Here is a 25,022-nt window from a genome sequence, read left to right as displayed (position 1 = left end):
CACCAGGATCAGCACTGCCTTCATGCCCCTCCCTTTCTATGCAGTCCCTTTGCATCTCTTTTTAGTGTGAGACTTGATTTGCCCAGAGACCAGGGCTCAGGGGTCAATAGAATCAGGCTGCATGGTTGAATTCAAGCAGCGAAATCCCTTTTCAGGCAGCATCACATGGTTATAGTGCTTCTCCAGAAAGGTTTTGTGGAATGCAGGCTGGGGTGAAAGGTTCAGCTTTGGCCTAGTTCTTACTGTGGTTTTGCTGGGTCATCACTTCATACTATAGGTAGAAGGGGACGTGGGTGGCGCTGTGGTCTAAACCACAGAGCCTAGGGCTTGCAGATCAGAAGGTCAGCAGTTCAAATCCCCACGATGGAGTGAGCTCCCGTTGCTCTGTCCCAGCTTCTGCCAACCTAGCAGTTCAAAAGCACACCTGTACAAGTAGATAAATAGGTACTGCTGTGACAGGAAGGTAAACGGCGTTTCCATGCGCTCTGGTTTCCGTCACGGTGTCCCGTTGCACCAGAAGCAGTTAAGTCCTGCTGGCCACATGACCCAAAAAGCTGTCTGTGGACAAACGGTGGCTCCCTCAGCCTGAAAGCGAGATGAGCGCTGCAACTCCATAGTTGCCTTTGACTGGACTTAACCACCCAGGGGTCCTTTACCTTTACTTTTTTTTTACTACAGGTAGGTCCCACACAAATAAATACTCCTCCATAAAAACCCCCAGCTCTGTTTAGAGAACTAGCAAGTAAGCCAAAGCCCATTCATGGAGTGCTAATTTTTATGTGCAGGTGTGTGTATCAGTAGCCTGAACTAGATTCCCAGAAATGGGAAAGTAGTTACACCCTAGGCATGGGTTTACCAGGTAAGCCAGACCTTGTACTTCCTCTTTCCCCTCCCATGGTGGTCCCCACCCCAAAGCTTTAAAGCATGCAAATTCTCACTTCATTCTACAATCCCAAGAGAGGTTCATTTGATGCCTTCATTGTATACCTTTAGGCACCAGGTAAAAATGTTCCACTTCAGCCAGGCCTTGGGCTGATTAACATCTTATACCCTTTAAATGTGTTTGTAGGATGGTTTTTTTGGGGGTGTGTGTTATTGTATTGTTCTTGTTCTTACTATATATTTTATATTTTTATCTTGTATTTTTATGCTGTGAACTGCCCTGATCTATGGATGAAGGGCTGGATTTTAACAACAACAACGATAAAGGTCATAGATTATTTATTTAGCCGAAAGTTGTGTAACAAAGGTGCCAGGCAACACTGGCGTACTGGGAACAATTTGGGGAAAGGGTGCCACCATGACTGCCCCCACAGGCGACACACCATGCCCCCGGGATGTGCGCCAGCCACGCCTATGCCTGTTCTCCGTTCTGGGGGCTGCAGCATGTTGCTCCGAGACTGCCAGGCAAGCCTCCCTGGGGAGAGCATTCCACAAACAGGGAGCCAGTGCAGAAAAGGTCCTAATCTCCTGTTGCCCCCTCTGGGCCTTTCATGGAGGAAGTGGTTTTTGATGTATTGTCATCCTGAGCCATTTAAACTCTGCTCCCCCCCCCACCGTGGTATTGTTTTTGTTTGTTATTATGGGATGTATTGAGGGACGCGGGTGGCGCTGTGGGTTAAACCACAGAGCCTAGGACTTGCCGATCAGAAGGTTGGCAGTTCGAATCCCCGCGACGGGGTGAGCTCCCGTTGCTCGGTCCCTGCTCCTGCCAACCTAGCAGTTCGAAAGCACGTCAAAGTGCAAGTAGATAAACAGGTACCACTCCAGCGGGAAGGTAAATGGCATTTCCGTGCGCTGCTCTGGTTCACCAGAAGCGGCTTAGTCATGCTGGCCACATGACCCGGAAGCTGTATGCTGGCTCCCTCGGCCAGTAAAGCGAGATGAGCGCTGCAACCCCAGCGTCAGTCACGACTGGACCTAATGGTCAGGGGTTTCTTTACCTTTATGGTATGTATTGTGTTTTCATATTGTTAAATAAATAAATTGCTTTCAGTCATGTCAGAGAGGGGCTGTTCCACTGAGGTGAGTTGCCTGGGGTCCATGCCTTTCCTGGCAAGTCTTGTGGTATGGAGCAACAACATGATGTTTAGCAGTGCTATGAGAGCAGCAGCCAAAGTTGTAATATCTGGGCAGTGTTTGCAGAAGGCTACCAAGTGGAGTTTTCCATTTTAAATAAGAGAGATGTTACAGGACCTCTTGGGAACCTTGCTACCTCCGAAAGGAAGCTTTGCTCCTCTGTTACCAGTGTGAAGGACAGGCACTCTGTACTTGCTCCAAGGTACTACTCTGTATTATATAATATTATGATGACATGTTTCCTCAAGACGCATGGCCAGAGAGGGGGAAAGAGTGGCGTTCAATGCTTGTGGATAAAGAAGGAAGGGAACTTCAAGGCCTGCAGCCCTGGCAAGTTATTAATCAATCAATCAATCAATCAATCAATCAATCAATCAATCAATTACATTTATATTCTGCCCTTCATCTGATGATCACAGGGCAGTTCACCACATATTTGCCACCCTGTTACACTATTGAGGTGATGCCACAGTGCATAGCCCTACATTTGTATTGGCACATTCCTCCCCCATTTTAAAACAAGGTGCTGATCGGGGTATCTTTCTGATTTGAATTATATGCCCAGCAAGCTGGTGTTATTTCATCTCTTTGAGAAGGGGGTATCAGCCATTTGACTTTGGAACCTGCTGCTTAATCAAAAGTGTCCCATTTTCGCCTGACCTTCTTGTCAGCAAGTGCCCTTGCAGACTTGGGCTGTGCTTGTGGAGGCATAAATCCTGCTCAATGGCTCAGTTCATCTGTGTGCCGTGTGCTTATGATGCATCGTAATCAGCCATGGTATTTATTTACTTCTTTGCTTGTTTGTTTTAAAGGTGGGATGCAAATACTGAAAAACCAACAAGCAGGGTTAGCGTTTGTTATAGCTTCACTAACAAATTGTCCTGTTCTCATTTAAGAGTAAGACCTTACATTGTAAAACTCATTTGAAACCAGTGTAACTGTCACAGACACCTTTTCAAGAATAGTGAAAATTGTGGTTTTTCTGAAGGTGCTGAAAATTCTTGGTAGAAATTCAAGCTCTTATGACACAGATTTTGGTCTGAGACCAGCTGGCTCCCACCTAAGCCCTAGGAACTGCAATTTTGTGGAAAACAGTTTATTTTAATTTAGCTAAGGCATTTATAGACCACTTAGCATTTCTAAGTGGAGTACATAAAAATAAACCATACAGAGAATAAAACAATGATTTTTTTTCATAAAACTAAAGAGGAACCCGAATACGGTCTGAAAATGCCTGCTGAAATATTTGCCATGTGCCTGAAGTTCAGCAAAGAGGGGGCCTGTCTAATCTCAGGCCCGCACGGCATTCCTCTGACGCATGGCAGACCACCAACAGAGGTTCCCCTAAAAATCTTATGAGATCGGGCAGGGATGTAAGGGATCAGGCAGTCCAAGGTTTTGATTGTTACAGATCCCACACCCCATTACTGAATCACAAGAGTTCCAGACTGGGATCACAATACAATTAAATAAACTGGGAAAGTGTTAAAAAATGTATACTGAGGGCTCACCCACACTTCTATATAATAATAATAATAATAATGATAATAATAATAATAATAGTAATAATAGTAATAAAAATAATAATTTGTTTGTTTGTTTGTTTATTTGTTTATTTCATGATTTCCAGGCACAGGTATTTCTTTTGTTTTTCTTTTGTCCTCTCGCTTTCCCCAGGAAAAGCCTGCTGTTTACTGCTGAATTGGAACAAATGACAATCAGGTTTTTGAGGATTGACGTATGTTCTGTTTCAGCAGTAAGGAGTGGGTTTTCCTGGGGAAAGTGGTGGGACAAAAGAAAACTTCTTGAACCTGTGCCTAGAAATTATGGAATAAACCAGGAGAAAGTGTGGCCGAGCCCTGCGTGAAGAAGGCATTATAGGCTGCAGTCATGCAACTGTACATCCAGGGCTTTCTCATGTTGGCTATAGAACAACTTGCCCCTCCTGCAACTTACAGTTTATAGCTGAGGGTAGGATTTAGCTGTATCTCTGGGCTGCAATCCCACCTGCTGTATCTTGATTCTCCCTCCCATGTCTTGAATGTGTGGCTCCAGATATTGCAAACACAGCCTGAGTTAACAGCAGATAAGATGCATTTGATTCTGCTTTGGTAGCTGGGTTGACAGAGGAAGAGGATCGCATCCACTCAGCTGAATTGGGCAAACAAGCAAAACCATGAGAGTGTAATCTTCTCTGTTGCAAGTAAATGGTAAAAGAAACTACAACTCATTGATTGACATTCTGCAGAGTCAGGCCCTTAAACCACCATGACCCTAGAGATGGTGCAGTTCAAAAATCTCCAGCCTCGTCATTAACTACCTATTTAGCACTTGCCCGTATTTGATAGCTGACATCCAATAGCACCAAGCATCTAACTACATTCCATACCTGATATGATATGTAGTATTTTGACCAGATCTGATAGTTAATATACACTAGTTGTATGTAACTGGCAGCATTTGAAATCTGACATGCAAGCATTTGGGGTTTGTCAGGACTTAACTGGGAGCAGCCAAAATCAAACAAACAAAGGGATGCAATCAAGTCTAAAGCATTCCAGTTTGATTTTTTTGGAATAATATTTCACATTGAAAGCTTCTCAGCTTTGAATTACTGCCAAAAAAGAACCTAAACAAAAAACCCCAAACCCTTGTTATAGCACTTTGGACAAGTGATAATGCCACATTTCCAAAAGTTAAATTGCAGCGCTGGATTAGGCTTTTTATTTTTAGGGTGTCAACTCTGAAATCACAAAACTGAAGGCTTGATCATAATAGGATCATAATTGCACAGTAATACACATGATCATGTGGAGAAATAACCACAAAAGAGGATGTAGACTGGAAGGAGAATATTGTGTTTATTGCCTTTGAGGCTTTGGATTGGAATGGGAATATTTCTCAAATGGTACAAACCCGTCAGTCTGATTTGTGAAGCTGCAAAACTCCTTCCATTCCAGAACTAATTATCTTTCCTTCCCTTGCCCAATTTATGTAACCTTTCAATACAACAATTTAAAGACAGGTTTGAACCCTTAAATGAATTCTATAAATAGTTCAAATAAATAAAGGAATGAATTTAATCAGGTCTGCACTACAATAAAGGCATGGTGATTTTCAGTCACTGTCATTTAGGCAGGATGCATAAGATTTTAAGAAACATCTAAAATGGGCCAGCTCTTGAAAACGGGTTTAAAAATTTCATCCGATCCATAATGTGGCAGGTGGCTGCTTGGGGGGCAGGTATTGAAGGAGAGTCTCTAGGTAACCTTTATTTTATGTAGAGAATCTAAAAGTGCAGGGTTTGACCTTTGAAGCTGCGATTCTATGCCCATTTACTCGTAGAGCCATATCCACCGTTTATACAGAATAAGGTACTTGAATTCTGGAGTATTCCACTTCAGACCACAGATACAGAGCTGAACTTTTAAAAATGTAACCTCGCCACATGTAGAAAATTAGGAGGCAGGGCTTAGTCTAGGTGTCTCCTTGGTGTGCTGGTCAAGGCAAGAGGCATTTTACAGAGGGAAGAAGCATTCAGAAATGTGACCTTCACTTGCAGACTGAGATGGTGTGGTTCAAAATTCTCCAGCCTCAGCTTCTCATCATTAAATTTATAAACAGGTCTGCCTTCTAAATAGACATGAATAGAACAATGAGCAAAGTCTGACACTTTTAAATTCACCTGATATCAGGGGCAGAGCTGAGAAGCACATCCCCCATGTAAGTCTCTCAGTAAAAAAACAATCGAAAGTAAAAGTGGTTGCCTGAGTTTCAGATCATGTGAGGCAGGCTTTTGACATGCTTATCCCTTGTTGGAAAAGGAACTTTATATGCAAACTGGTTTTGCCTGTGTAGTTCACCCCAAATCCCCACCCAGATGCTCCGGCTGCACTCATATTTCCCCAAGCAGAAAACCAGCAGTCATTTGCCTAGCTGTGGATTTTGCCTCGCTTGCCCCACTTCTCCACCAGCCAGCTGATCAGCACAATTGCCAATTGTCTGACAAGGCTCCATGTTGCCCTGGGCTCCCTTGGGAGGAAGGGTGGGAGATGAATTTCATGAATGAATAAATGCATTAAATACATGTGTGCATCCCAGGCTGTGGAGGGCACACACAGTTGGGCCAGCACAACTTTATCTGGATTTATTTTGGCAGAAGCTTTTGTGGACTAGAGCCCACCTCACCAGATGCTGAGCTGTAGCCCATGAAAGCTTCTTCCTTAATACACCTGAGACTCCTTGTGTATGTTGCTTCACAAGATAACCAGATTACTCTGTCGGGGTTTTGCCCACTGAGTCCATTGTCAGGGCAGTAGGTCTTCCAGCAGAAACATCATGGCTTGAAATGCCTTCTATTAGCTGCACGCCAGCTGCAATCATATCTGGATGGAGATATCTTGGCCATAGTCACCCATGCTCTGGCAATCCCTTGCTGAGACTATTGCAATGTGTTTTATGTTGGGCTGCCTTTCAAAGCAGTCTGAAAACCACAAGTTGGTTCAAAACGGAGCCACAAAGTTTGCAGACTGAGACCTCGTATTATAATACGCCACTGATTTATCAGCTGTGCTGGCTCCCAATCTGTTTTCAGGCTCAGTTTAAAGTGCTGTTGTTTCAATCTTGAAGCCCCTTTCCATTTTAGGATTAGGTTACTTGAAAGGGTGCCTTCTCCCACATATGCTTACCCATACTTTCTCTTCAGAAGCCCTGATCTGTCTGCCCCACAGTGGCAGGAAGACACTAGGGAGAGGCCCTCTCCGTGGTGCCATCCTGGCCATTGCATAGCCCCCTCCCCCACGAGGCTCTCCTCAATGGACTTTTCAGCAAAGACCTTCTTATTCACCCAGCACTTTTCCACAACTTCTTTCTCCGAGTTTCCACTGGGTTCCCGTGACATGTCCTGCCAATGGAAGCCCTGCCCAAGGACTTCTGCTAGTGCAATGGAGCTCTTCCCTCTCCTTCTCCATGTCCCACCCAAATTGGCTCACGGGGTCAGGAGAAACCCACAAAAAGCGCACAGGGAGGAGAGGGGAAATCTTTACACTTGGCAAGCTGAAATGCTTGTGCAGACCAAACATGCCACCCATTGTGTTTTATTCTATAATCCTCTCATTCCAGTCCAGAGACCATATGTTGATGGACAAATTAAGGGTGGTCTTTTATTAACCTGCTCCCTCAGAGCAAAGATTTCTAGTTGTGCAAAGGGACCTTCCCTTGTCTCCCCCCTCCCTGCACATGCACCCCAAACTACCAGTTCTTCTCCAGCGGGTTGGGGGAACAACCAGAACAGATTTAGGGGCTGCACAGCAGGAGGAGAAGGGAAGAACATTCAGCTGTGCAAGCAGAAATCCTTGAGCTGATAGAATGATTCCCTTAGCACTATGTTGGATTCCACCCTCAGTAGGAAACAGGACAATCCAAGCCCTGGCCTTGCAGTAGTGGGGCTTGGCGGACTGGTGGAGAAATTACTATGCCTGCAGCCCCATCACTCATGTCGGCCCGGTCAGAAGTGGGCAGGCAAATAGCTGGCCCATCCTGGAGTTGGCGCATCAATAGGACCCAAATGAAGACTGATGTTGCCAAGTGATGGCAGTGAGGCTGGCTCAGTCATTCCCAACCATGTCCCACTTCAGAGATTTTTGTAGTTGCACCCACACATTCAGCAGGTGGAATGAGAAACTCCAAGCCCAAGAAGTGATGATGGCTGATGGAAGTTTGCAGGGAGCCAATCCACACACCCCAGACTGACACAAAGCAGGTTTGCAGACTAAAGAAGCAAATAAGAAAGATGGAATGAGTTTCACAAATGTTCAAGTACTGGGTGATGCATTTAGTGTTCTAGTTTTAAAGCCCAGTGTAGGAGGAATCTGAAACCACTGAAAATAAAGATCTCAGGCCCATTAGAATTAAATGGAAAGATTTGCGGACTTCAAACTATGTGGGGGCAACTTCTGGCTCGTGGAGCTTAATAAATGGCACAACTCTATTTTATATTATTTATTTTATTGAAATATTTATAATCTCCTGTGTGAGTTTGTGTCTCCTAATATTTTTAGGTGCACGAGTGTGGAGCTTTGGCTACATGCATAAGGTCTCAGCTTTGCATCTTAACACAAATGTAACAATTCCTACCTCTTAACTGAAAGGTCTCTCTCTCTTTTTAACATGCTTTAACCACTCTGATTGTACTACGCCTGATTCATACATCCCAGCAGTGATGTAGTATTGTGATATAGTATTGCCAGAGTACATTGCAATACTGGAGCCACCAGCTGCACATGTCTTTCTGAAATGCTGTCCTGCTGAGAGGGAAGATGGTGTTTGAGTGGGAAGGACCAAGATGACTGACTCCACTTTGAGGCTTCATATCTAGATGCAGACCTCAGTGCTGTGGAATTGTGCACCAGAGGAACCCGCTTTCCCCCAGCCGTAAGAAGGGGCGTGTTAAAAACACACTCTAGAGTGTTAACTAGGTAATTAATTCACATTCAGTTATTTTCATACACACTCTAAGGGGCAAATAATGATATAGTTCACAAATGCTTATACACCTCTTGATGTATCTTTTAGCCATTGCATGCTTGCTGCCTTGCAGCTTAACTCACTCCTTTCTGGTGCTCGATCTGTGAATGCTCTTTTACACAACAACTACTACCAAACATGAACATATACGTGAGAACTGATTATAAGTGTTCCCTGTTCCCAATGCCCAATGGACCTTCAAAAGTGGCCAAGAAATTTAGGAGCCTGAACACAATGGACCTATGGTGTTTCCCCATCCTCTGAGAACACAGCATTACTGTGAGTGCGTAGCTAACAGAGGACAGAATCCAGCAGAATAGAATCACAGAATTGTAGAGCTGGAAGGGACCCTGGAGGGTCATCTAGTCCAACCCCCGGCAATGCAGGAATCTCAACTGAAGCATCCATGACAGATGGCCATCCAATTTCTGTTTAAAAGTCATTCCACTGTCGAACAGCTCTTATTGCCATAAAGTTATTCCTGTTGTTTAGTTGGAACATACCCAACTCGCTCATCCGTTCCTCATCAGGCTTGGTTTCCAGACCCTTGATCGTCTTAGTTGCCCTCCTCTGCACATGCTCCAGCTTGTCAATGTCCTTCTTAAATTGTGCACCCAGAACTGGACACAGTATTCCAGGTGTGTTTTGATCAAGGCAGAATAGAGTGGTACTATTACTTCCATTGATCAAGACACTAGACTTCTGTTGATAGTATTAGCTTTTTTTGCTGCTGTATCACACATGTTAAGCTTGTGGTCCATCAAGACCCCTAGATCCTTTTTACATGTACTATGGGCAAGCCATCTTATATTTGTTCTCCATCTTATATTTGTGCAGATTTATGTCAAATCTATTTCAGGCGTAGTGACTTAAAGCATGTGCCGAACTTCTCTTGTTGCAGTAGATGGGGCTCTTTTAATAGTGATTTATTCCCTTGCTTTGTGTTTTATAGAAATTTCCTTTAAAACACATGCAGCATACCCTGTAAAATTAAAATAGGAGATACCTTTCACTCTCCTGAAGTACAATAAATTATGTGCAAAATTAACCTGGTATTTCCTTGGTTACTTATTAATCATAGTTCATTTAACAGAATCAATATTTCTGGGGAAGAAGTAAACACTTACCACACAGCCCCCTCATTTTCCTTTACCTTTACAACCTGATTTTTTTTAAAAAAGGGGGGGAAGCATCTGCCTGGAAACCAAAGGAGAATGAGGAACCGTGCCTGTTATCTTGGGGATATGCAAAGCACATTTTATTTCGCCTTTTATCTCTCCAATTGTATGTTGATCCCATACATATAGATTGATTTTGCACAGGTAGATAATGAAAAGTCAAGGGGGAAAATTTACACAACGGCACTCAGGATCTCAGCTCTCTATTGGTATATAAATTGGTTTATTATTTCATTCTCTTAAAGAGGGCCATTCGCACAGGGGAGCACTTTAAAATATAGCATGTTTAAACATAAATTGATTTACCATTCATATGCCTTTTTCCCCTTTGTAATTTCCACACCATTTTGGGAAGTTAATTTTCAAAGATATTTACATGTAAACATGCTCTTGTTTATTCCTAACTCTCTCATCCATCACCTTCTTCCTATAGTCAAGGCTCTAATGTGAAATATCTGATAGGATGACAACGGCAGCTGCAAGCCCAGAACACGTAAGTGTTTCTCTCTCCATTTGATGATACCTTGCGAGCCGTTCACTGTAATTCACCATAAGTGCTTTGCTTTTAGCCAGCGTAACCTATAGTTGGGGAGGCAATTCCAGTGGAGAGGGAGGGCCTGTGTGCTTGGAGCAAAAACGACAACAGAAACCCCAAACAGAAATGAAAGGAAACATTATTAAAAAACATTTTCTGGACATTTGGTGGCACACATTTTGGCTGCTGCAGCTTAAAGCAATTAATTCAGGATACTGACATTAACTCTCTAGCTCATTGACAGCTTGGAGCTGGGACTAAAAATGCTAGTTCTCCAGGGAAAAGAGGCGGCTAGTTGGCTCTTTTTCTGGACTGTTTGCTTATAGGCCCAGAGAGCAATCTTCCTTGCAGAATGAAATGCAAGGACACAAACAATGTCCCAGGGAGAGAATGGGAGATGGGAGTGAACAGTTTGAACTATTTGCTCAGCAGAAGGGCAGCCACAATTGCCGGCCAATGGCTTTCCCATGCATCAGCCAGGGCTTCTTAGCCTCTTTTGTTGTTCTTCTACTTCCTTCGGCCAGATAAGAACACAGCTGCAGAGAGTCCAGCTAACTTTGGGCCTGGCTTTATTCACAGAAGTCTCCATTCATGTTTACTGTATTTATTTGCTGCATAAGTTCCTGTCCTATTTTTTTTGAAATGTAGGTTTCATTTTCCCACTCCGAAATGAGAACTATATTCTGTAAAAGAAAAAGAAAAAAAATTTGCAGCTTCTTGTCGTATTTGTGCTACTTCCCATTTCCTTTGCTTTCTTAGAGAGATGGAAAGAGTCACAGAGAGGTTTTAACCAGATCCCCCACTAAAATTGCTTAGTGTTCCAGCCAAAATTAAGCAATATCAATTTTGTCGATTTTGAGTGAGTAGTACACAGTCTCCGCCATTTACAGTGTTTACCTGGGGCTTGATCAGGCCCATTCTGCAGAACATTTCATGAAATGTGCATAAGACTGCAGGTTTAAGTCCTCAAGATTCCGGTTAATTTTTCTTTGTTTAGTGCTAAAAAAATGTCTGTAGGATGGAAAACACTTTCAATGCCAGTCTACCATACTGAATAGGAGTGCAATGGGTTTTCAGCAGTGCCCTATTTCGTGCTTCATTGAAAAAGTGAAGAGATTTCAGAGGTAGTTATATGGCAATCAGATAAAATTCTCCTGAGGAATAATAATCATATGTGGTGTGAAACATGCAGCGTAGGGTGTCAAATGCACCCCCCTCCTGCTCAGTAATTGCCAGCACATAAAAGACACCCACACGATAGCTTATAAACACACACAGACTTTTATAGATCCCTCACATATAATGCTTCCACATATGCAAAATAACTTATCACAGATACATATACATGAGGACACCAGGGTTATATAAAAAACACAGGGTTCACATATAGAAAACTGAATTGATTTTGGGGTATTAAAAATGTAAATGTCCCAAGTACACATACAGTGCCACCTGTTTGTGAATGAATGGTATGTGTGCATTTACGTATTTTTCCTACGTTAAAAGATTTATATGCTGTTTTTCATGAAAAATGCCACTGCACTGTGATATGGGCACATTCTTCCACAATAATGCAGAACCAACAGTAATGAAAGTATCTGTACACCACCCACAATTGGGGAAACCCAACCATTTACATTTATGTAAATGGTTACGTGTGAGTATTATGATAGTTGTTACCATATTTTGCTATTTTCTTTCTGGTATTTTCTTAACCAGAATTTAAAATGTAACATGTGAACTGTTTGCACTAGCGGACTTGTGCAAGTGGTCTGACTTCTGTGTTAGCTTTTAATATTTGGTCCAGAACTTCCAGTTCACTGAGTATCTGATTTCTGGTCAGATCTGCATGGAGTGCTTAAATACTAAAGCTACTAATGATCTGTTATGTGGAATGAAAACCAGGGAAATTGCCTTTCATGTAAACCAACATAAGAAGCATTTGTGCTGATTTTTGTATAGGTTTCCATGTCTTGACCTTAAAGCTGTACTTCTATAGTATCACCAATGTACAGTGCTTTACAGCATAACATCAGTGAAAAGCATAGGGCTCTTCTTCCTCCAAATTTAAATCCCAGATAGCTTGTTAGAAGATTAATTAAACTTGAATGAGTGTAGAATGAGGTAGAAAGTCATTTTTTAAAAGCAACACGAGAGAGTGATTTACTGTGAACAAATTGAACATTCTCAGTCAATGTGTAACCTCACAGGAAACACAATGTTTGCGCACCACTTTTTCCAGTGTGAAACCTCTGAAACTGCAGGGATTTTTCCTCTACTGGGTGGTCAGGAGGCAAGGCTGAAAGGCAAAAGAACTCCTATTGTCCTCTGCTGTGTCTTAACAGCTGACCTCACGTGCCTCTAAAAAGAAGAAAGCACCTGTTTATCTCCAGTTATCCCCTGCTTCTATGAGCACCAAGCTACCCCCACAGAGATAGGGTCCTTGGCTGGTGGGGGCGGGGGGGGGAGTATCTCTAAAAGTGCTTTGAAAACCCCCACATCAGCCCTGACCCAGATATAGTCATACACTGATCAAGACATTGTTTCAGGATGCTCACTTCCAATGTGGCTGGAAATCTTTGCCCACTCTGTCTCTCTCACCACATCCTGAGTAGTCCTGAAGACACCTCCAGTCTGAGCAGGGGGTTCTCATTCATCAAGGGGATCCACATGTAGAAACCTGTTAGAAGCAAAGCCCTTTGCTTCTCTCACTAAAGGACAGAATTTCACATTATGCAAAACATGAGGCTGCTATGGCGGGGGGGGGGATTTCAATGTGATTCCTCTCCCTCCTAATATAGCAGATCATTCATGTGATGTCACTGCAAGGTACCATTTCCCCCCCCCCCCACATCATAACTGCTGCTGGTGGGGACCGGGGGATACCTGAAATGATAACAAAACCTTAACATGTGCCGCTTATCTGGGAAAGGAGGAGAGCTTGACATAAGGATGCTATTTTCAGCAACAGCTCCATGTCTTGAGTAATATGTAGCTCCACCATAAGGGAGGGAGGAGTCCCTTGAAGGCACCATACCTGTTTTGGGATGATGGTGGCATCGCAAATTATTTAATCAAGATTCAGGTAGGTAGCCGTGTTGGTCTGCCATAGTTGAAACAAACAAACAAACAAAAAATTCAGCTGAAGAAGTGTGCATGCACACGAAAGCTCATGCCAATGACAAACTTAGTTGGTCTCTAAGGTGCTACTGGAAGGAATTTTTTATTTTATTTTTATTTTATTTAATCAAGTGTAGTGGAAGTACATGGGATTGGGCATTATTTCCAAAAACAAGAAGATTAAATTGATTTTACCAGCAAAAAACACCAACAAACAGTGGCATGTATTGCATATCCATTATCTTGCTGTGTCTCTCTTTATATATTATTTTGAATAATTATACCTTCTCCCAGTAGTGAGTGTGTGCTTATTCAGCACCAGCGTCACAATAATCTCTTTGGTGCCAGCCAAAGGCATTTTTATTTGACTAGGCATTTTTATCTGTGCAAATCTTCATTTGCTTCAAAGAATTCTGTTTTATTGTATTTATCTATACTGCACACCACTCTGAAATCCAAATAGGATGAAGGGTTGCATATACATGTTTTAACAAAAAGCAAACCCCCTCAGACCCATGAGTTGAAATCACTTGAAATCACAGGGCAAACGGATGTGTGGAGGGGCCTCAGCCAGCGTAGACAGCACCAGGCTAGATAGACTAATGGCCTGATTTGGTGGCATTATGTCCAAATTATGTTTGCAGTTATGAATTGTACTATAAATGTTTGGTTTTCTTCAGAATGAGGGACAGCAGAGACTGTGGTGTCTTTATGATATATGGTTTATTTACACAATAGTGCAACCTATGGTGGAGGAGCTCACAACATCAACACCCAAAGTGGGTCTTGCTTCTCTCATAGCCGCAGCCTTGGATTCCATCAGAAATCAGGCTTGGTTCTGTCTCCAGCTGCCCAGCCTGCAGCCTGCCAGCTCCTAACTTCTAGCACAAATACTGTAAATCAACTCTCAACTCTGGCCTTTTTCTTGCTAACTACCAGCGAGTTGAGGGAGGCCCACTCATGTGTTGTCTGGCACAGAGCTACTTCCTTTGTTACCTTAATGGCCCATACTTAGAGGGATGTTACCTCACCAGGAAAGTAGCCTGGCTATTCTAGAACTGAATCTGTGCTGAATCCAAGAAGAGGACTCAAGCATATAGCCTTAAACTCCCCCCCCCCCAATTCATAACAATATGCAATCCCTCAATCAGTCTGAGGTCATGCTCTCTAGGGATATGGTGTAGCAACCCTGCTAAAGTTACGTGACTTTAATCTTGCAAGTGCCTGGATGGGAGACCATATTAGAACCTCGTACTAGTCACTCTACCATGACCAGGAAAGATGACCCTAGATGTCTATGCTAAGACCAGCCCTCATTCCTAGTGGTTCCCTATAAGTTTCATGAGACGAAATTATCTCAGTTTGGCAAAACTGTGTCAAAATCTGCTCTTCTAACTAGTAGAAGGGCCCATAGTCATTGCCCACTCCTTCCTACCCACACTTCATAGCTGATAATGCAAGGTCCAGCATTCATTGAGAGACACTCCATGGCAGGGGGTTGGACTCGATGGCCCTTGTGGTCTCTTCCAACTCTATGATTCTATGATTCTATGGGAGTGCAATATATACTGCCCCACATGTATGCTCCCACATCCCTGCAGCATAGAGGTTATCTGCCATGATGGTCATGCCGGACGAATCTTATTTCTTTTTGAAAACTAGAGTTACAAGCTTGGTGGATCAGGGGAAGGCTGTGGATGTAGTATATCTTGATTTCACTAAGGCTTTTGACAAAGTCCCCCATGATAACCTTGAAGAGAAGCTGGTAAAATGTGGGCTGGACCAGGTCACTGTCAGGTGGGTTTGTAGCTGGTTGACTGACTGACCCCAAAGAGCACTCACTAAGGTTCCTCGTTATCCTGGGAAAAAGTGGCAAGTGGGGTGATGTAGGATTCTGTCCTGGGTGTTGCTGTTCAACGTCTTTATAAATGACTTGGATGAAGGAATTGAGGGGATGCGCATCAAATTTACAGATGACACCAAACTGGGGGGAGAAGTAACAATGCCATAGAGGCAGAATCAGGATTCAAGATGTTATTAACAGATTGGAGAACTGGGCCAAAACTAACAAAATGAAGTTGGATGGCCATCTATCATGGATGCTTTAGTTGAGATTTCTGCATTGCAGGAGGTTGTACTAGATGACCCTTGGGCGTATTTTCCAACTCTACAATGCTATGATTCTGTGGTGTGTATTGCGGTAGTATTTTGCAAGTTAATAATACTAACCGTAGTGATGAACCAATGGCAGCATCTAATATTAATTTTTGCAGTTTTTTTTTAAAAACAACTCTTTCCTCCTCAGAAGCAAATCAGCTTCAGAAAGGCTGCTGAACTTTCTCAGGAAGAATAAGCAGAACTATCTCCTGGCATTTAATTAACCAGACATAATGATTGCTGGATGATCTTTATAGGTAGTTACTTATGATGCTAATTTCCAAAACAGGAGGCAATGAGAGACTGCTGAGTCCCTAATGATTGAATTAAAGGAGCAAATACAGTTATGCAGCGTTTAAATTAGGGGTGACACTTAAGTCAAGTGTATGTTTAATAAACATGATCAGGATAGGGTTTTAATCGGGATTTCCACTCGGGTTAAACTAGATAAAACCCATATAAGCTCTAAAAGGATTGGAGAGCGGGGCTGGAAGAAACCCTCCAAATAGAAAGGACATCAACAGGTTTGGCAGGAAACTCGCCTCGCCCCGCTCACCTCCTGAAGATATAAAGCAGCCTCACCCTGCATAGTCAACATGCCAGACTGGCCTCTGGAATGCTGGTTTCAGCTCCATGCTAGCATAGGCAGGACTGGGCACAGAATCTATGGCTATCCACACCGCACCTTTAAAGTATGTAGCTTCGCCCAAAGAGTAATGGGAACTGTAGTTTGTCAAGGGTGCTGCAGCGCTGTGGAGGGGAGCAAGCAAGAGTTCACAGGATTCTTGGGGGGAAGCCACGGGCTTTAAACTATGGTGTGGATGTTTTATATGCATTTAATTTTACAATATCTGTATACCACACAATCTATATCATTCAATAATAAGATCAGAGTTAAATGTGGGTAACGACAGAGATTGACAAATCCCATGAAACATATCCTGACACGGGAGAAGTATCAATATCCTGCTAATCCAAGAGGATTCTTGCAGCAAGGGAGATGAGCAGCCTCTTTAACAACCTTCTTCAGATTACCAGGTGCTGTTAATGACAAAAACCATACTCAGGCTGTATCAACTGCAATGCTCCTAGCTCCCTTCCCTTAATGGTTAAGGGGTATTAGAAGCTTAGAGAAGCAAATGTTCTTCTGTCTCCTTTCTTCACTCCATAAGATGTTCCTGCCGCAGCTCATGATACTGTTGCCCAGGGCTGGCCGAAGACGTTTTGGCACCTGGGGCAAACCACAAAATGGTGCCCCCTTCCCTGGCCAGGAAAGAAGGGGTGAGTGAAGAGTTACATCTGAAATAAGGTACTGACTTCTTCTACCCCTTCATAGGTGCCAGCTCCCTGAGGGCCTGTGTGCCTGAGCACCCACAAAGTTCCCCATGAAGAGGCTGGGCACCCACGGCCCCAGGCACCCACAGTTGTGGGGCCAAGTTGGCACTCCTGTACCTCTTTTCCCTTAGAGCTTTCTCTCTACTCTGATCATCTAAGGATTGGAGAAGTTCAGCCAATCAGTTACTGCCAGAGGCTTCATTACCAATGCCACGCCTCCATCAACTAGCAGATTAAACTCCTGATGGGGGGGGGTCTCTTTGCTTTTTTAATGGGGCATTTATACTTTCAATTTCTTCAAATGTACTGCCAAAAAAGGGTTCCCCTGTACTTTCTTATGATATAATGTGCCTTTTCTGTTCTAGGAAGTAAGCTGAAGTGGCATTGATGGCTCCACAGTCAAGGACTGCAGCAAGAGGCCCAGTCTTGAGTACCATTCTTAGCACACCTGACTTTTGAACTTAGCACAGGTATGCAACGTCAATGTGATTTCTGAGAGAGAATGTTTGCAGCACACTGTAATCAAATGCGGCTTTGCTGATGGATTGCTCAGTTATATTTCCACCATTGCATATGAGTAAAAACAATAGTCCTGAAGCAAGACTTTGGTTTTAGATGATGCACCATGTGTCATAGAGGGCTTTACCTGCATTCCTTACACACGAGAAATGTCACAGTGGTTGTGAGAAAATGTATATCTAACTCAAAGATGGAACCCACATTGCTCTAGAAAGCACAATTCTGAACTATAGCTAGAAAAAAGTCATGTTTCTTTGAGACCGTACATACTGAATGGACACTCTACATTACCCAGAGCATGTACAAAATTCAGTCAAGCTATGCACATTCCACAACACTTTATGTATATTGACCAGGAAATGTGCACGATTCCCTCTTCATGGGCAGACTAAGTGCACATTCCCCATGAGGCTTGGTGAATTCATACAATGGCTCATTGCTATTAACTGTCCAATTTACACCCCCCTTTAACATATACATAGACACATCACATTCTCTCTCATGCATACACATATTTGACTTTAATGCTGCCTGATTATAAAGGTACCCCTTTCTCAGCGCATAGCACAGAAGCACAGCAAATTTCCCATGGAAGAAAAGAGTGATCTTCCTCCATGGCCGGCTCCCTTGTTTTCCATGTTGCAAACTGAAAAGGGGCTCCCTTTGTCTAGTCTCTCAAATTCACAAATGCCAACTTGAGAAAAAGATGGGGGGCATGCGCGTGCGCGATGACACACACATGGTGCAGGGACGCAGAGGTGCTGGAGGAGAAAAGGGGCAGTATGGCTTCAATGGTTGGCGGCTTGTCTTTTCTGGTGCTCACTTTCCTCCTCCTCCTCCTCCTCCTGCCACCACCACCAGCCCATGGCGGGAGGAGGAAGAGGAGGGGCCACAGGCTCTCCCTGTTGTGCTTGGCTCTGCGATAGGCCTCCTCTGCAACGGATTGCTCTCAACATTGGGGGCCTCATAGAGTTGGCACCTTTGCTCAGGCTGGAGGGGCAATCTGATTTGGAAGCTGTTTTTTTATAGTTGGGAAGTATCACCTGACCAGCTGAGGCCTGTTTATGCAGGGGATTTTCCTTGGCTGATTTGGCTAGTCTTCTTGCAGTTTCTTCATTCCTTTAGTCAGAGTTTGGTGGTAACGCATAGGTTGAATTCTCACCTGACATTTCTCAGGTCACCATTCTAGAAAAGGAGAGATCACATGGTGAAGATGATGATGAAACAGAGCAACATAACCAATCTTATTTTGCTCCATGCTGATATCCTTGGAATAAGTGAATACTTATCTGCCCTTTCACAGTAAATGTCAAGAAATCACTGAAAGGAGAGGTGCCTTTCAACCCTGTGATGGAATATAGAAATTGTCCCCTCTGCCTCAGCCCTTATAGATACTTGTGTAAAAAGTTATGAGAAGTCTGTGTGCCTTCTAATCCTGTCATGACAAGATCATGCTTATTTATGAGCCCTGAATATATGGAAGGATACCTGTATCAGCACATTTATATTTTTGATAGAGGGTTAGGTAGAAAATAAAGCCATGAATCATGTGACCGGTATGTCAGCCGTATCATTCTAAAGAGCTAGTTGATGACAAGGCAAAACTTGCTTATTTACTGAGGCATGAGGAGAGTAAGCTTCTTATTTATATTATTATTTTTTAAATTCTACTCTATCTTTACATCAAATTCATGCTCAAAATGTCTAGTGGTGTGATTCCTTCTTAAAACCTCCTGCGACACTGAACAGCCCAAATCTCTTATGTATGTTTTAGAAGGGTTCGAATCCCCGTGACGGGGTGAGCTCCCATTGTTCTGTTCCAGTTCATGCCAACGTAGCAGTTCAAAAGCATATCAGTGCAAGTAGATAAATAGGTACTGCTGTAATGGGAAGGTAAACAGTGTTTCCGTGGCTTCCATCACGGTGTTCCATTCCACCAGAAGTGGTTTAGTCCTGCTGGCCACATGACCCGGATCTGTCTGTGGACAAACACCGGCTTCCTTGGCCTGAAGTGAGATGAGCGCTGCAACCCCATAGTCAAGTTTGACGGACTTAACTATTCAGGAGTCCTTTACCTTTACCTTTTACCTAGTCAATGCATAGATTTATGTGCAGCCTGGGAAGAGGAATCACCAGAAAGACCTGCCATCTTCCTTTTCTTTTCCACTGCACCAAATATCACAGAAGAACCCCGACCAAACCTAAGAGGAGGCGTGTAGTGGTGATAGGGGATTCCCTACTGAGGGGAACAGAAGCAGTGATCTGTGGGCCCGACAAGATGCCTCGGGAAGTGTGCTGTCTCCCCGGGGCTAAGATCCAAGATGTAACTGAACGACTGTTCAACAGTGGAATTTGCTGCCAAGGAGTGTGGTGGAGTCTCCTTCTTTGGAGGTCTTTAAGCAGAGGCTTGACAACCATATGTCAGGAGTGCTCTGATGGTGTTTCCTGCTTGGCAGGGGGTTGGACTCGATGGCCCTTGTGGTCTTTTCCAACTCTATGATTCTATGATTCTATGACTGCAAGGAATCATAAAACCCACTGAAAAATACCCCTTCCTCTTGGTTCATGTGGGAACCAATGACACTGCAAGCAATAGCCTCCAGAAGATCAAAAGAGACTACGAGGCTCTGGGCAGGAAATTGAAGCAATTAAATGCACAAATTGTCATCTCATCTGTCCTCCCAGTTGAACGACGTGGCCCAGGGAGAGAGGGAAAAATAGTGGAAGTGAACAGCTGGCTTTGCAAATGGTGTAAACAGGAACGGTTTGGATTCTTAGATCACGGACTGCAGTTTCTTGAAGATGGACTTCTGGCAAGCGATGGGCTGCACCTCACAACGGTTGGGAGGAATGTTTTTGCCAAAAATCTCAGAAACCTCATCAGGAGGGCTTTAAACTGACTAATGTGGGGGAGGGAGACAGTGCTCCTGAAGGTAGGAGTCTATCAATTGATGAAGATGATCATCCAAATGTCATAGACCGAATGGAGTAAACAGCATGCAGACCTAGTGGTGGGAGAAAAAAATCCTTAAATAAGAGACACGGGGGAATGATTAATGGACTTCAATGTCTGTACACTAATGCACAAAGCATGGGAAATAAACAAGATGAGCTTGAGCTCTTGGTACAGCAAACTAAATATGACATAATAGGCATCACTGAAACCTGGTGGGATAAGTCCCACGATTGGAATGTAATAATGGAGGGATACAATCTATTTCAGAGAAACAGACCAGACAAGAAAGGAGGAGGAGTGGCGTTATATGTCAGGGATGTGTATACCTGTGAAGAGATCCAAGATTTAGAACCTCAAAGCCAAAGTGAGAGCATTTGGGTCAAAATTAAGGGAGAGAAGAATAACAGTGACCTCATTGTGGGAGTTTACTATAGATCCCCAAGCCAAACGGAGGACATAGATGATGCCTTCCTGGAACAGATGGCCAAGCATGCAAAAGGAAGGGAGATAGTAGTAATGGGGGACTTCAATTACCCGGATATTTGTTGGATGTCAAACTCAGCCAAGAGCATAAGGTCAAACAGATTCCTCACTGGCCTTGCAGACAACTTCATTGTCCAGAAAGTGGGAGAAGCAACAAGAGGAACAGCCATTTTAGATCTGGTCCTAACCAATGTTGATGACCTGGTTAGTGGGGTAGAAGTGGAAGGATCATTAGGCGCGAGTGATCATGTTCTTCTGAAGTTTACTATACAGCGGAAAGGAGCAGCCAAGCATACTAGGACTCAATTTCTTGACTTTAAGAAAGCCGAATTCATAAAACTTAGGGAAGTGCTGGGTGAGATCCCATGGACAGTAATACTAAAAGGAAAGGGAGTTCATGATGGCTGGGAGTTTGTTAAGAGGGAGATAGTAAAAGCACAACTTCAGGCAATACCAATGAGACGGAAACATGGAAGGTGCCTAAAGAAGCCAGGGTGGCTATCTAAAGAACTTTTAACTGAGTTAAGATTAAAAAAGGATGTGTACAAAAAATGGAAAAGGGGGGAAACCACCAAAGAGGAATTCAAACAAATAGCCAGCACGTGTAGACACAAAGTCAGAAAAGCTAAAGCACAGAATGAACTCAGGCTTGCTAGAGAGGTTAAAAGAAACAAAAAAGGCTTTTATGGGTATGTTCATAGCAAAAGGAAGAACAAAGAAACAGTGGGGTCACTCAGAGGAGAAGATGGTGAAATGCAAACAGGGGACACAGAAAGGGCTGAACTCCTCAATGCCTTCTTTGCCTGAGTCTTCTCCGATAAAGAAAACAATGCCCGACCTGAAGAATTTGGAGCAAATGATTCAGCAGAGGAAACACAGCCCAGAATAACTAAGGAGATAGTGCAAGAATACTTGGCTAGTCTAGATGTATTCAAGTCTCCAGGGCCAGATGAACTGCATCCAAGAGTATTAAAAGAACTGGCAGGTGTGATCTCAGAACCACTGGCAGTCATCTTTGAGAATTCCTGGAGAACAGGCGAAGTCCCAGCAGACTGGAGGAGGGCAAATGTTGTCCCTATTTTCAAAAAGGGGAAAAGAGAGGACCCAAATAATTACCGCCCAGTCAGTCTGACATCAATACCAGGGAAGATTCTGGAGCACATCATTAAGCAAACAGTCTGTGAGCACCTGGAAAGGAATGCTGTGATCACCAATAGTCAGCATGGATTTCTGAAAAATAAGTCATGTCAGACTAACCTGATCTCGTTTTTTGACAGAATTACAAGCCTGGTAGATGAAGGGAACGCAGTGGATGTAGCCTACCTTGATTTCAGCAAGGCATTTGACAAGGTGCCCCATGATATTCTTGTAAAGAAGCTGGTAAAATGAGGTCTTGACTATGCTACCACTCAGTGGACTTGTAACTGGCCGACTGACCGAACCCAAAGGGTGCTCATCAATGGTTCCTCTTCATCCTGGAGAAGAGTGACTAGTGGGGTGCCACAGGGTTCTGTCTTGGGCCCGGTCTTATTCAACATCTTTATCAACGACTTGGATGATGGACTCAAGGGCATCCTGATCAAATTTGCAGATGACACCAAACTGGGAGGGGTGGCTAACACCCCAGAGGACAGGATCACACTTCAAAACGACCTTGACAGATTAGAGAACTGGGCCAAAACAAACAAGATGAATTTTAACAGGGAGAAATGTAAAGTATTGCACTTGGGCAAAAAAAATGAGAGGCACAAATACAAGATGGGTGACACCTGGCTTGAGAGCAGTACATGTGCAAAGGATCTAGGAGTCTTGGTTGACCACAAACTAGACATGAGCCAACAGTGTGACGTGGCAGCTAAAAAAGCCAATGCAATTCTGGGCTGCATCAATAGGAGTATAGCATCTAGATCAAGGGAAGTAATAGTGCCACTGTATTCTGCTCTGGTCAGACCTCACCTGGAGTACTGTGTCCAGTTCTGGGCACCACAGTTCAAGAAGGACACTGACAAACTGGAACGTGTCCAGAGGAGGGCAACCAAAATGGTCAAAGGCCTGGAAACGATGCCTTATGAGGAACGGCTAAGGGAGCTGGGCATGTTTAGCCTGGAGAAGAGGAGGTTAAGGGGTGATATGATAGCCATGTTCAAATATATAAAAGGATGTCACATAGAGGAGGGAGAAAGGTTGTTTTCTGCTGCTCCAGAGAAGCGGACACGGAGCAATGGATCCAAACTACAAGAAAGAAGATTCCACCTAAACATTAGGAAGAACTTCCTGACAGTAAGAGCTGTTTGACAGTGGAATTTGCTGCCAAGGAGTGTGGTGGAGTCTCCTCCTTTGGAGGTCTTTAAGCAGAGGCTTGACAACCATATGTCAGGAGTGCTCTGATGGTGTTTCCTGCTTGGCAGGGGGTTGGACTCGATGGCCCTTGTGGTCTCTTCCAACTCTATGATTCTATGATTCTATGATTCCATGTTACAGCCCTTCCCCTTCTTCAGGAAGGAAAGATCTTTGGTTTCTCTAGGATGGTGCAACATAGAACAAGTTTGTGCAGCTCCTAGAAAGACAAGCTGGATGTTCTGGTTTTTGGGCCAGTCTAAAAGAGTTTTCCACACAAACTGCAAAACAAGGAGAAGGCTGGAATGGGGATCCAAACAAGAGAGAATGGCAAACTCAAGGGGAGATGGGCTGCAGGAGAGGGAATGGTTGAAAGAAAAAAAGGTCGGAGGGAATGGTATGAGAGGGCCGGATCAAGAGGGAGGGCAGAGAGTGAGAGGGAAAAGATCAACTGGATCCAGCAGGTGGAAATGACACTTCCTTCAAAACATTTCTTATGCCCCACTCATTTTTTAAATGTGAATTAAGCTAATGGAGAGTGAAGCAACCCCTACTGACACAGCACTATTGTCCCATTAGAATCCTTCAGTCTGTGGATATGAAATATGATTAAAATTCTTCTTGCTCCATTTTAACCCATTTCTATTAACCTGGGGGATAAACAAACAGTCACAATTGTGGTTTTGGTAGTTGGCTTGTTGACAAGCTTTGTAATGAGAATGCAAAGAAAAGAATTAACACCATCTCCACTACTGAAGCCTCAGGAACAAAAAAGTGCTGTGGACTTTATTGCCCTCTTACACTGGGTGGCAATGATACTGAAGAAAATGAATAAAGTAATTAAAATGTTGGTGCTTTCATGAAAACAAACCTGTACTGCTTCTTGCCAGCTCTAGGTGCTCATTCACAAACACAGTTGATGGAATAAATGCATTCAGATCTCTTAAAAGACACGTGACTTCCAGATGAAGCACCTGGGACTTCAGAGAAAATAAAAGGTTCAAAGCTTGTCTGTGATCACAGGCTTTTGGGTTTGATCCAGCACAATGGAATCAACCGCAACGGCCCCATTGTCTTTGAGGATGCAAGTGCAATTCCAGCGCACAAGCCTTTACATGACCCTTAGGCAAATTATTTATAGCCTCCATTGCAACTCTGTTCTACCTCTGACAGGCAGAAGGCTGCCCTGCCTTAACGGTTGGGCAAAGTGGCCCTTTCTGGGTCAGGAACTCAACTCTTCAAGGGTCTCCAACTGTGAGCCTTGAAGAGAATGGTAGAGAGCCAGTGGATGAGGCTGTGCATTTAGAGCCATGAAAGGTTTCCTTAACAGAGGCTGACATTCTGTTTTATACTGTAAGCAAAATGACATACCTTCATGTATCCTTCTGCCTCTTTGGGGTACAGAGCCTTGTGAATAAAGCATGTGGAATAAAGCAGCGGTTTCCAAACTATGTTTCTGAGGGGCATTAGGGCCAACTCCAACTGCCTTTGCCCCCCCCTATTAAAATATTTGAGTGGGCCAGGACCTGCACACTGCATCTTGTGATCAAGTGTGTAAGCTTTTAGAGGTCTGTTAAATCATAGAATCATAGAATCATAGAGTTGGAAGAGACCACAAGGGCCATCGAGTCCAACCCCCTGCCAAGCAGGAAACACCATCAGAGCACTCCTGACATATGGTTGTCAAGCCTCTGCTTAAAGACCTCCAAAGAAGGAGACTCAAATCAAATCAAGAAGGAGACTCAAATCAAAAGACCTGTAACGACAATCTTCCCTTAATAACTGCTTGCCCACCCCT

General features: G+C 43.6%; 1 long non-coding RNA gene across 3 annotated transcripts in view; it reads left to right on the top strand.

The window, feature by feature from the left end:
- LOC128418086 (uncharacterized) overlaps window positions 1-24,698 on the top strand; it is a 43,429-nt gene extending 18,731 nt beyond the window's left edge. The window contains exons 2-5 of one of the 3 annotated variants that reach the window (XR_008331657.1): window positions 10,216-10,275; window positions 16,767-16,875; window positions 17,295-17,399; window positions 24,115-24,698. This is a non-coding gene — a long non-coding RNA (uncharacterized LOC128418086). Of the gene's footprint in view, window positions 1-10,215; window positions 10,276-16,766; window positions 16,904-17,294; window positions 17,533-24,114 lie in introns of those variants that run through there. The other 2 variants (XR_008331655.1, XR_008331656.1) reach the window with 2 other exon arrangements.
- Window positions 24,699-25,022: the final 324 nt, after the last annotated feature.

The sequence above is a fragment of the Podarcis raffonei genome, chromosome 7 (assembly GCF_027172205.1).
Source record: "Podarcis raffonei isolate rPodRaf1 chromosome 7, rPodRaf1.pri, whole genome shotgun sequence".
In the NCBI taxonomy this organism is placed as follows: domain Eukaryota; kingdom Metazoa; phylum Chordata; class Lepidosauria; order Squamata; family Lacertidae; genus Podarcis; species Podarcis raffonei.
Note: the sequence above shows the minus strand (reverse complement) of the source record. Positions and strands in the feature narration are given on the sequence as shown.